Source organism: Mustela nigripes, chromosome X (assembly GCF_022355385.1).
Source record: "Mustela nigripes isolate SB6536 chromosome X, MUSNIG.SB6536, whole genome shotgun sequence".
NCBI lineage: Eukaryota > Metazoa > Chordata > Mammalia > Carnivora > Mustelidae > Mustela > Mustela nigripes.
Window position 1 is genome coordinate 121867498 of NC_081575.1, and position 13203 is coordinate 121880700.

Here is a 13203-nt window from a genome sequence, read left to right on the forward strand (position 1 = left end):
TGTGGGTAGGAGAAGAATCAATGAAACAAGATGGGATTGGGAGGGAGACAAACCATAAGTGACTCTTAATCTCACAAAACAAACTGAGAGTTGCTGGGGGAGAGGAGAATGGAGAGGGTGGTGGGGTTATGGACATTGGGGAGGGTATGTGCTTTGGTGAGTGCTGTGAAGTGTGTAAACCTGGTGATTCACAGACCTGTACCCCTGGGGCTAATAATACATTGCATGTTTATTAAAAAATTAAAAAAGAAGTGGTGCAAAAAAAAAAAAAGTTGATCCTGAGGATTTGACAGAGGTTCTTTGTCTGGCATAATTTTTGAATTGTGATAATTGTGAGTTCTTTTTATTGGAATAATGTGAAATATATCATCCTAAGGAAGATGTATACAGGTATTGGTATGACACAAAAGGCATCCAATAACAAAATTTTTACTTTCATTTTTTTGAGGAGTGTGAAAACATCAGTAACCATATTAACATCAGGACATCCGGACCCAAGAAGCTGAATGTCACTCAGGCTCCCTGGGAACAACAAAGGCTGATCTACACTGTTGTCTGCAGTGACACTATTAGGAAGAAAAAAGGGCTTATTTATGTTTCCTTTCTAATGATGACTATCTTACCATGATAGGAACATGATATCAGAAAGAAATAAGGAAGAAAAAAAAAAAAAAACACCTACGGAAAGCTGTAAGACTGAAAAATCCCAAAGTGATATCAGTGATAAATTTTAAATTGTCACTGGAAAATGGTCATTAAAAAAAAAAGATTTTATTTATTTATTTGTGAAAGAGACCACAAGCAGGGGGAGAGGCAGATAGAAAGGGAGAAGAAGACTCCCCACTAAGCAGGGAGCAAGACGTGGGGCTCCATCCCAGGACCCTGGGATCATGACCTGAGCCGAAGGCAGATGCTTTACCAAATGAACCCCCCAGGCACCCTTACTGGATAAATTTTGACCAAGGACCCACTGTGCACCAGGCAATTAACTGGATACACAGCAGTAGAAAGGGCAGCTCTTGTGTTCACTGTCTTGAGCCTTTCAGGCTACCTGGAGAGCTGAGCATAATAGGAAACACATGATGGCAGCTGGGAGTCCAGAGCAGGTGAAAGGTGGGACTGAGCTACCCAAGAAGGTTCCTTTTTAAAAATTATTATGCTCAATTAGCCAACACTTAGTATATCATTAGCTTTTGATGTAGTGTTCAACAACTCATGAGTTGTGCATAACACCCAGTGCTCATCCCAACACATGTGAAAGTTCCATTTTAGAGGGAGCATTAGTCCTGATGGCATCAGTTGTGGTTCTCTATTCTTGAGATATTGGAGTCTCAGTTTCAGTTCCCACCAAAGACTCTTTTTTCGGGAAAATTTCATGACCCCCACCTCACTGACTTTAGAGCTCTCACAGAACCTCAGGGATCTTAAAGGCCAAGGATAAAAATTCTGCAGCAAGACTCTGAAAACTCAATGAGAATGCTGTGCTATGTTTGAAGCACACACACATTGTTCTAGACAGACACTCAATTTGACTTAGATGCTCAAAGGCTCCACGATCCCAGAAACACTAACAACCATGGACAGGTCCTTTGACTCTATCTTGTTCTTATTTTTAAAATGATGGAATGAGAGCTCACTGAACCTTACCTTGGTTTTTGCCTCTACCATTGTATGCATCCATGAATTATATTCTAACTTTTTTGAGGCAAAGTCCCCTTCCCTCTTCCCTCAGTATCCTGTCTTAGCTTGGTCTTTTAATGTCTCCACAAGGAAATAAATCACGTCGACTCAAAGTAGATCAGCACAAAGACAGAATTGGATTCATCAGTCTTCCCAGAGTCAATATTCCCTTTGAGGAAGGTATCGGAAACTACGGTTTATTGAATCACAGGAAAATATCTTCTAGAAATAATAATAACTACATGTAAATCATAGGGAAGTGTCTTTTCACAGATAGATAGATGATAGATAGATAGATAGATAGATAAAAATATAAATACATACACTTCTTTGTGGAGCAGAAGAAATAACACGGAGGACATGGGGAGATGAAGAGGAGACGGGGGTTGAAGGAAACTGGAGGGAGAGATGAACCATGAGAGACTGTGGACTCTGAGAAACAATCTGAGGGTTATAAAGGGGTGTGGGGTTGAAGGTTGGGGGAGCCTAGTGGTGGGTATTGGAGAGGGCACGTATTGCATGGAGCACTGGGTGTGGTGCATAAACAACGAATTCTGGTACACTGAAAAGAAATTGAAAAAATTAAAAAAAATTATTAAAAAAATATTTTAAAATACATACATACATAACAAATAAAATGGTGCCCAATAATGTCATCTTCCTTCGGGTGCCTGGGTGGCTCAGTGGGTTAAAGCGTCCTCCTTTGGCTCGGATCATGATCCCAGAGTCCTGGGATTGGGCTTTCTGCTCAGTGGGGAGACTGCTTCCCCCGCCCCACCTTGCCTCTCTGCCTTCTTTTGATCTCTATTTCTCTCTGTCAAATAAATAAATAAAATATTTTTTAAAAAAAATGTCATCTTCCTATAGTGCCATTTTGTTCAAAGGTCAGTCATTTGCAACGAATCCTTTAGCTTAACCGTTCTCCCAGACTAATAACACTGCCTTTTATGAGTGTTTATGAGGAGCCTTTTCTTTTGCTGGCGGTGTTCATGTACTTTATAATTATTTACTCTTCATTTAATCTCATTGCCTTGCAAATGCGTACAGATGTAATCACAGAAATGTGAAAGTAGGCGGCCATATTTGTAAGCACTGAGGGGACAAAAATAAGACCCAAACCCATAAGATATTAAGAATGTTTATGCACTGTGGCACAGATAGAATTGTACAGGAAATGTACCAATCAAGTCATGATTCCTGACAGTAGAGAGAAAAAATAAAACATTAGTAGAAACACACTATCACAAGAACAAGGAACAAAAGCCCACCCTGATAAGTTTGTGGCAGCAAGCAAACCACGTCTGAGTAAACTATGGTGAAATTACTTGGCATTATGAGTTGCCTTCAGAAGTTACATCAGTTGACCCTTAGGGCCACCACCCAGAGTTGCTGCCTTGAATATGTAGCCCTCATGCATGTATTCTCAGAATTGGCTTGATCCAGTTCTGTTGGTCACTCATGATGGACATCAACCTTTAATTTAAGCTACATGAGGTCTTTGTGTGTATCTTGAGCAGCTCATGTTGTGAAGGGGCCAGTAAAGTTCTCTTCTCAGATGGGGAAACCACAGCCAGTGAAAAAAATGAATCTCACCATACGTCCACTTCAAGAAGTGAATTTGAGATGGTATTTTTACAAGTCCTATTTCTGAAAAATGGACATTTGTTGCTGTTCTTGCTTTGGCTTTTTTTTTTTTTAAGATTTTATTTACTTATTTGACAGAGAGAGAGAGATCACAAGTAGGCAGAGAGGCAGACAGAAGGAGAGAGTAGGAAGCAGGCTCCCCGCTGAGCAAAGAACCTGATGTAGGGCTCGATCCCAGGACCCTGGGATCATGACCTGAGCTGAAGGCAGAGACTTTAACCCACTGAGCCACTCAGGTGACCCTTGCTTTGGCTTTTTGTGTTGTTTGGTTTGTGTGTGTGTGTGTGTGTGTGTAATGGAAATCGGGAATGTTGGCCAGGTACAATGCAATGAGCCAGAGAACATAGACACTGAGTAAGGATTCAACATGGCCATTCAACAGAGGAACAGGGATGGAATTCCCAATTGTGGCTCCAGGATATCTCAAGGGGGAGTGCAGATTGACAAGAAGAGTGGAGTATGGGTGGTGAATAAGACTTGGGATTTGCATGTCATCTCATATGTTACTTCATTGTGCCATATAACCTCCATCTTGTGCCTTTGAAACAGGTCATAAAACTGGGAGTGATCCCCTACTCAAAGGACGTCCATCCCCTAGGATCCAGTATCCCACACTTGGCATCCTAGCAGGAGAACGAGCCACTGAAACCCAGGGGAGATGCTTTAGGTAGACCTTGAACATGGGCCCAGAGACACCTGAGCTATCTGAATTCACAAGTATGTTTCATTTGGTCTGCAGAATGGATTTTTAAAAACAATGAACCTATACGGACGTTAATCCCAAGACACATTCATCAGTACGCTACATTCCCCACCGTTTCCCTTATTATTACTCCTGGCTCTAAAGGCATTTGAATTTCCAAACACTGCAAAGGATTGAGTGCTCTCACACTCGATAATTTTGTAAATCTAAATTTACCTAGGGGAGACAGAGGAAGACAGCAAAGAAATGTCCACTTAAATAGCATTATGATTTCCATCTTTAATAGACTGAATACATGTCTGGTCTGACTCCAACTGTAAATCATAGCCTGGTTATATTCTTTTCATGAGACAACTGAGCAATTTAAAATCCAATTTTTCTTCTTTAGGGCTTTATCTATTTATCATTCATTTCTAAATGGAAAATAAGTTAGGCAAGCATAAACTATTGGTTATAAACTTAGCATATCAAAAAAGCTCATGTGCAGAAATCCTCAACGATGTAACAAAGACTAGAATTTGTTATTAGCCTGAGATAAATTTTCATTAGGAAGGATGAGGGTATCCAGCAGTGGAATTGGGATGCGATGTGCTTTACCTTGAATATCCTTCAAATGTGCTACTCTGAGAACTAAAAACTTAATAAGAAGTTATTAGATTAAACTTTCTTCTTTGAAAACAGTGACAGAGTTACATGGACTGTGATCATAATCATCTGTTAAAAAGACATGTCAAGGGAACCAAGTGCCTTAAGAAAATTTAAGACTTTGAGGCCAGGAAGTTTTATGATATGGACAAGTTTGACAATGGCTATGGCAAAGGAGTCAGTAATCTTGGGTGAAAAAAAAAAGATGTCACCTTGTACCCTGGAAGAATTAGAGGCATTGCTCCTAGCAACGTGACGAAAGGTGTTCTCTTCGGCTAGGATCTTCCATGAAAGTCAGACTAAAGAGGAAGGTGGCTTTCAAATTCACAGTCCTATGGATAAGACAGAGTTGTACTTAACAAAATGTGTTATGTTAATGGCCACCATGGTTTAACCCCTACAGCACCTTTAAAAATGTTCCATGTTTATCTCTTCTCAACCCAGGAGCTGTTAAGCTTAGTGTCACACCATGTGTGAGTCCAACAGTAGCTCAGAGAAACAAAATACCTTGACTGGCTTGAAAATTGGTTGCACTAATTTTCAAGAAGTCTGGCAGATTTTACCACTTATGCTTGATGCTCGGAATTCTGTCCCAAACAGCAGGGATAGGAAGAGGAAGCCCAGAGAAATCTTACCCCACAATTACTGTATTTTGTGTGTGTGTGTGTGTGTGTGCTTGTGGTTGTTGTTGGATAAAGGTTGCTTTGTTTCAAAATTTACACCTGATCTCATGACTCACTGCAGGACACAGCTCCTCATATGCTTAATCTCATATGAGGTAACAACTCAACCACAGAGATGGCTAAAATTGGTTATATAAAATTGAGAAGTAGGGTATTTTAGCTGTTTCATTGAGCACCAGGTTGCAAAGTACAATATGCGGAAAAAGATGAGTGAGTTGATAATAACTGACTATATTTGCTGACGAAACATCTTTAAGAGTTTTCAATGATTTCTCCTTCTTTGAAGTAAGGATATATTACAGGCTTAAATATGTTCTCCCCAAATGCATGTGTCAAAGTCCTCCCTCCCAGGACCTCAGAATGGCGCTGTATTTGGTGGTAGTGGGTCTTTAAAGAGAAGATTAAAGTAAAATGAGGTCATTAGGATAGGCCCTGATCGCATAGGACTGGGGTCCTTATCACAAAAGGGGATGAGGACATGGACACACACAGAGGGATAACCACATGAGGACACAGGGAGAACATGACGTCTGTACAACCAAGAAGAGATGCCTCAGAAGGAACCAGTCCTGTCCACATCTGGTTCTCAGACTCCCACCCTCCAGGACTAAGACAATAATATGTTCTTGAAGCTTCCTGGTCTGTGATACTTTGTTACAGCAGCCCGACCAAATTTATAAATTTGCAAATATATATTTATATGCATATATGTTTGTATATGTGTGTATATGTATTTATGTATGCATATTTTAAAGGAGAAGATAGGTATATATATATATACATCTGTACACACACACACATATATATATGTGTGTGTAATATATATATATATAGGATTAGACAGATTTATCGTGTTAGGAAATGATGGAAAAACCCATGTTCTTGGGTGTTACCACCTCAAAGACCACAAGTACCATCTGGATGAACTTCAGCAAAGATGTTTTGTCTCTGCTCATTGATTAAAAGGCTGCCTCCTGAGAATAAATATGGATAGTCTTGGGCATATCTTATAGGTGAAACACATTCTACTCAACCCTACATACATTAGAATGCTTGGAAGCAAACGGACTCTTCCCTGGCTATAATAATCGTGAGAATGATCCCCTCCCCAAAATGTCCATGCTCTCATCCCAGAAAACTCTGAATGAGTCCTGTCACATGGCAAAAGGGAATTTGCTGATGGAATCAAGGTTAGGGATCTTCTGTAGGGATAGCCCTGGAGTCTATTCTGTCTAACCCCATGAGGTCTTCAAAGCAGAGGAAGATTTTTGGTTAGAGGGTTGAGACGGGGGAAAGAAAAGAAATTGGAATGACCCAAAGCATCAGCAGGACTCAACCTGCCATTGGAAAGAATATGGCTAGCATCCTACAGCAGAATTGGGGCCCTCACCAACAGCATGGGGCTGGGGTCTACACCTGCAGGGCACTGAACTCAGCCAATACCTTGAGTGAATGTGGAAGCTTACTTCTCCAGAGCCTCCATGAAGGAGCACATCTCCACCAATACCTTAAGGGTGACCTTGTGAGGTTCTAAGAAGAAGACCCAGATGATTCATGCTGTGCCCAGACTTTTGACCCATGGTAATTCTGGCAAAATACATGACTGCCCATTACAGGTGCTTATTTGGGGGTGATTTGAGGAATCAATGATAGAAAACTGGGAGGGATTCTTGAAACTTGCCCCCCACGTGATTATTTCCCACTCTTTCATTCATTCAATGTATCCATATAAAAGAGGTTTAAGACGCTAGACATATTGGAGAGACACATTTAAGAAAAAGTTAAAATAAAATGAATGCCCCAGAATACTTTTCCTTTTCCAACCAGTTACCCCAAGTTTCTTAAACATGTCTACATTTCTTGAGAAACCCATCTACTCTATGGGTTTTACAAACACAAACCATTCCAGAGCCATCCCTGTCAACCTAACTCCTGACACTAACTGAGATATGATGTTGTCTTCTGGTCTCCAAAGATAACTGTGGATCAGACCCACAGGATCTGCCTCTTCTTAGGATCACTCCACCCGGCTGTTCATTAGCGTCTCAAGTCTTGGCTTCCTTCCATGAGTGGGAACTCATTTTCCTATCTCATTCACATTTATATCATCTGTTTCTTTGGTTTCTCTTTCCAAATTTTAATATTGGGGTGCTGGACTGGCTTGGTTGGGCACTTCCCTGCCTTTCCCTCACTGTACTCTGTCTCTAGGTAACTCTATCTATCCTGACACATTAAATCCCATCTCTCTATTGATCAGCTTTTAAATTACTATGCCCAGATGCCCTTCAACAGATGAATGGATAAAGAAGATGTGGTCCGTATACACTATGGAATATGATGCCTCCATCAGAAAGGATGAATACCCAACTTTTGTAGTGACATGGACGGGACTGGAGGGGATGATGCTGAGTGAAATAAGTCAAGCAGAAAAACCAATTATCATATGGTTTCACTCATACACAGAACAGAAGGAATGGCGTGGAGGACCATAGGGGAAGGGAGAGAAAACTAAAGGGAAGAAATCAGAGAGGGAGATGAACCATGAGAGACTGTGGACTCCAGGAAACAAACTGAGGGTCATCGAAGGGAGGAACGTAGAGGGATGGGGTAGTCAGGTGATGAGTATTAAGAAGGACATGTATCGCACGGAGCACGGGTGTTACATGCAACTAATGAATGATTGAACACTACATCAAAAACTATATGCTGGCCAATCAAACTTAATAAAAAAAAAATTACCATGCCCGAGGTCTTCCTTTCTAAACTCTCATCTTATATAAGCAGTTGACTTTGTGGTTACCCCCCGTTGGTCATCCCACGAGATCTCCAATTTACCAAGCCCCATGACAAAGCTTTGACTTTCCTCTCCAGAGTTGTTGGGGGAGAAGAAGATGGGAGAAGCAGAATAAAGAAGAAAAGCAGAGATGTGAGACCAGAGAATCGAAAATCCATACTAGGTTCAGTCCCCGAGCTGCTGCATTTAGCCCCGCCTGAAACTATCTTGGCCTGCGGGACTTCCCAGCTGACTCAGGTGATAAATGGCATCTTGCATTGAAGCCCACTTGTGTCTGACTTCCGTTAGTAGGAACTAATATGACCTCCGCAGCCCGAATCACCACATCCTTCCTGGTCATCGCCTCATCAGATATTTGCAACATGACCTCTCTTCTTTGCTCCAACTTCACATTTCCAAAGGTCTTTCTGATGCGTCCAGCCAGGTGCCCCGCTGAACCCTCGTTGTCAACGAGTCTCAAAACTCATTAATCATCCATCCCCAAAGCCAACGCTGCTTACCAGGTTCCCTCTTGTTTCCATGCCTTTGTCATTGTCACAGTCCAGCTGGAATCCTTGAGCTGATAGTGACCAACCAAGCTGTCGTGCTCACAGCCCACATGCCGACAAAAAGCCAAGTGTCCAACCACTCTCCCGGTTTTTAGCATTTGTCTGGCATGGACTATATCTTCAATCCCATCCTCAAAGGACAGGTGAAACCCCTTTTTTTCTTCCCTTACCCCATGCCCCACATAACCACCAACCACAATGGCGCCTTAGCTAATATCTTTATGGTCCCCTCCTCAGTTGACCATCAGTTAAACTTTACAAACAACATATCATGGGGCATTATTTGTCCCGTCCTCATCTCCTGGTGGTTCATCACTTCCCCCTCCTTGGGGTCCTCCAAGACTTTCCACAGTGGATCTTTCTCTTCTTCCCACCCTCCTTCCCCCACTGCCCTGCGTGGCAACCTGTCCTCTTCCTTCTTCCTCACACCTCTCACTGCTTCTCTTCCTCACCTCTTCTTCCTCCTCAACCTGTGCTTCTCCTCCGATTTTCCATGATCACCTCCCCTTCTCTCTCCTGCCCAGCCTCTTCTCCCTTCTTCATGGCCCCACCATTCTGCCATCTCTGTGGTCCTTCTGAAGATGAGTCTGGCTCCCTCTGCTTCTCCTCTCCTCAAAGCCTCTCCAGCGTGGATGTGGTCCTTCTCGGTTGCTGAACTGGGCCTCTGGGTGGTAAGGGAGGACCCCTCCCGAATGCTGCTCAGCCAGTAGCCCAGGGAACGAATCTGTTTTTACCGTTGACTTGGGCGCCCCAAACATGTGTCTCTGTAGGTCATTGTTCACCCTGGCTATCACACAAGCTGTACCATCTTGGGTTTTTTTTTCCCAATATTTTATTTATTTGCGCGAGAGAGTGAGCACACAAGGGGCCAGAGACAGAGGGAGAGAGAGAAGCATACCCCTCTCTGAGCAGGGACCCCAATTTGGAGCTCCGTCCCAGGACCCTGACATCATGACCTGAACCAACTGAGCCCTCCACGTGCCCTTGTACCATCTCTCATTCTAAAGAGAGTTTCAGATATAACGGGAGATCACCTTCCCCACCTTTTTTGACTCACCTTCATGGAAAAATCCCCTAATCACTTGTTTAAATGCACTACCTTCCATTGTCTTTCATTTGTTCTCTCTTGAGTCCATTCCTAGCCAACTGATGTCCCCATGACTCTGCTGGGACTTTTCTTTCTTTCTTTCTTTCTTTTTTTCTTTATTCAATAGTTTCTCCAATAGTCCCCTTCAGGACAAACCCATCTGTCGTCCTTTGGTCTTTCTTATGATCTACACCAGCCCCAACTTACCCCCTTTCTCTTCCTGTCCTTCTTGGAGCTTCTTGCCTACCTTCATTTGCTTTATTTAATTTATTTACTTAACAAAGACAGACTTTATTAAAAAAATAATAATCATTTAAAAAAAACAAACAAACCCTCTTTCCTCTTTGCATCACTTCCAGCCACGAGAACAAAGGTTCTTTCTCTTTCCAACCAACAGAGATGCGTGTGTGACATGGATGCTTGACTAAGCTTATTGGGATGTTTGGTCTTTTCTGCCAATTTATTTTTTTATTTTTTTATTCTCTTGGGGCCCAGAGCTGATCAATTTTGCTATTTCTCATTTTGTAGCATCTGGAAGACTCTTCCGAAATATTTGTTAAATGGATAATAAAAGAGAGAATGGATTTTATCCTTACTTACTATGTAAGCCTAACATCTCTACTTAGATTCATAAAATTCACAATAGAACGGGTTGTCATTTTCAGGGTTAGTTTTTATCTTCAAGATAATAACAGTCGCTACATAATTCCAATTCTGCTGAACAGCCAACTTTTTTTTTTATCATTTCCCATATTTAAGTTTCTCTAATGAGTTTGAAATTTTCATTTCAGGTTGCAAATGAAAAATTTAATCATTGCTTTTCGGGTTGGAGCATCTCAACAGATGGCCCCAGTTTACTTTTTATAAATGCAAAGTGGTTTTTTTTTTTTTTTTTTGATACTGTGATGCATTGAGTGAGCACATTTGTTTTATTCGCCCCTGTCTGCTTAGGGAGCTCAGACTCTCCAAGTGAGATACATGGTGATTGTGTCTCCCACCTGCACAAAAAAACTTTACTCCTTGTCTATTGCCTACAGACTCAAATTCAAAATATTTTAACCTGTCATGGGTGCCTGGGTGGCTCAGTCTGTTCAGTGTCCGCTCTTGAGTCAGGTCACGATTCCCAGATCGTGGGATCATCTCCCGCATCTGGTTCCCTGCTCAGCGGGACGTCTGCTTCTCTCTCTACTTTCTTCCCCGTGCACATGCTCTCTCTGTCACACACTCTCTCCAATAAAAAAACCTTTAAAAAAGAAGCTGCTACTTGAGGCCCCTAACGTCTGGGGAAAATCTCATTTCACTTATGTACCATTGAGTCTGAACATCATTCACACTTGGACTCCAATTTGCTTTCCGGATTCTATAATTCCCACTTGTGCTGCACTGAGTCAAAAGCGTAGAGTTCCACAGAACTGCATTTATGGCCTTTTATTTGCCAGGAATAGCCCCATCGTGTCCACATCCTTAAGTCCAACTTGCCTTTCAAGGTCAACTCAAACACGCGTTCTGATAAAGTGCTGTTCCACTGAAATCCCACTGAAATCTCTCACGTTCTCTTACGGATTGCCCCTAGCCCACGTCGGAGGGGACCATTCCCACAGCCCATAAAATCTCAGCGGTTTTTACAGTACGGGACATTTGTGCAAACAGTGACGTGGATAATTGCATTTGGGTTTGAGCGCCTCGACTAACTGTTCCTAATTTTGGTTTTGGTTTTAACGTCATTAAAACGCAATGCCTTCGGCTTTAAAAGTCTTCATCCTTAATCCCATTGGGTTGCTGTCTTTATGGAGGAAAAAAAAAAGGTGGAAATGCTGAGTCGGGATCCAAGCACACAGTCAGGGCTCCATCAGCCTGTAACTCCTACAGAATATATATTTGCCCCCAACAGGTGTTAGCTGTTCTTACACTGATTTTCTGATGGGTCTTCACAAATACAGAGGTATCCACATTAACAGTAGCCCTTGTTAGACCTCTTGATCTCATACACTTTTTTCACTGCATTATACCTTTTTTTTTTTTAAAGATTTTTATTTATTTATTTGACAGATATCACAAGTAAGCAGAGAGGCAGGCACAGAGAGAGGAGGAAGAAGGCTCCCTACAGAGCAGAGAGCCCGATGCAGGGCTTGATGTCAGGACCCTGGGATCATGACCTGAGCCGAAGGCAAGGCTTTAACCCACTGAGCCACCCAGGTGGCCCCATTATACTTTTAATTTCTCAGTGACTCCACAATATCTGTTTCTTTTTTAAATTTTTCAAATGAGAAATGAATCAGAGCATAGAGTGGACCTCCAAAAGCTTCACCGCTATTTAGAAATGAAGCCAAGTTTTCATACGAGTATGCTTAAAAAGTATGCACCTGACAGGAAGTGAAGGTATTATGTTATTTAAATCATTGTGATGCAAAATGAAAATATTGTATTTACACAACAGGGAAAATCAAACATCTCTATAACATAGCTTTTCTTTTTTTTTTATTTAAAAAATGTCCTTCAAAATATCCTTTATTAAAAAAAAAAAGAAACAAAACTGCATTAGCATAGTTCAGGCAAGTATGAAAGAATGAATCTGTTTATTGCAATTATATTTCAGGAGACTCGTTCACTGTCTGGCAGGAAAGGGAAGAGGTAATAAATGCATTTGCTGTGGTTACATACACAATACATTGTGCAGATATCTGTATGCCAAAGTTACATTGTGTCATAATTGAAGTTCATAAGTACCTTTCTTGTTGCACATAAAGGTATAATTATAGTATCCTGTATCCTACACAATTATACCTTTGCATGCGGCAATAACAAGTGCCTTTCTGTATGTATGCATTATACCTATGTATATATTAAAATATCATGTTTTGGGAGCCCCTGGGTAGCTCAGTCAGTTGTGCCTCCGACTTGAGATTTTGACTCAGGTCACGATCTCAGGGTCGTGACACCGAACCCTCACATCAAGCTCTGCACTCAGCAGGGCATGTGACATTCTCGCTCTCCCTCTGCCTCTCCCCCTATTCTCCCTCTCTTTAAGATGAATCGATAGATAAGTAGATAGATAGATATTTAAATAAATAAATGAATACCGCGGTTTTTAGTATTCTATTTTATTTTTTTAATTTATTTCAGTTCAGTTAGCTGAGATATAGCACATCATTAGTTTCTTTCTTTCTTTCTTTCTTTTTTTTTTTACTTTTTTTTAATTTAAACTTTTTAGTTAACATATAATGTATTATTTGCCCCAGGGGTACAGGTCTGTGAATCGCCAGGTTTACACACTTCACAGCACTCACCGTAGCACATGCCCTCCCCAATGTCCATAACCCAGCCGCCGTCTCCCGAACCCCTCCCCAAAGCAACCCTCAGTTTGTTTTGTGAGATTAAGAGTCACTTATGGTTTGTCTCCCTCCCAATCCCAGCTTGTT